The sequence below is a fragment of the Camelina sativa genome, chromosome 17 (assembly GCF_000633955.1).
Source record: "Camelina sativa cultivar DH55 chromosome 17, Cs, whole genome shotgun sequence".
NCBI lineage: Eukaryota > Viridiplantae > Streptophyta > Magnoliopsida > Brassicales > Brassicaceae > Camelina > Camelina sativa.
The window spans coordinates 12,404,068-12,404,542 of NC_025701.1; positions in this window are offsets into that span (position 1 = coordinate 12,404,068).

The window sequence follows — 475 nt, forward strand, 5'->3', positions numbered from 1 at the left end:
TAAAAACCTTTTAAAAGCGTTTACAAGGTGTTTAAAAACCTTTTAAAAGCGTTTACAAGGTGTTTAAAAATCTTTTAAAAGCTTTTAGAAGGTTTTTAAACACCTTTGAAAGCGTTTACAAGTGTTTAAAAACCTTTTAAAAGCGTTTAAAAGGTGTTTAAAAACCTTTTAAAAGAGTTTACAAGGTGTTTAAAAACCTTTTAAAAGCGTTTACAAGGTGTTTAAAAACCTTATAAAAACATTTTAAAAGCATTTACAAGGTGTTTAAAAACCTTTTTAAAAACATTTTGAAAACCTTGTAAAAGCGTTTACGAGTTGTTTAAAAAACCTTTTAAAAACCTATTAAAACCTTTTAAAACTCTTTTAAAAATCTTGTAAAAGCGTTTAAAAGGTGTTTATGGTTTTTATAAGGTTTCTTCTACCTTATAAAACCTTTTAAAAACCTTGTAAATTTTTTTTGGCGGGAAAATTTTTA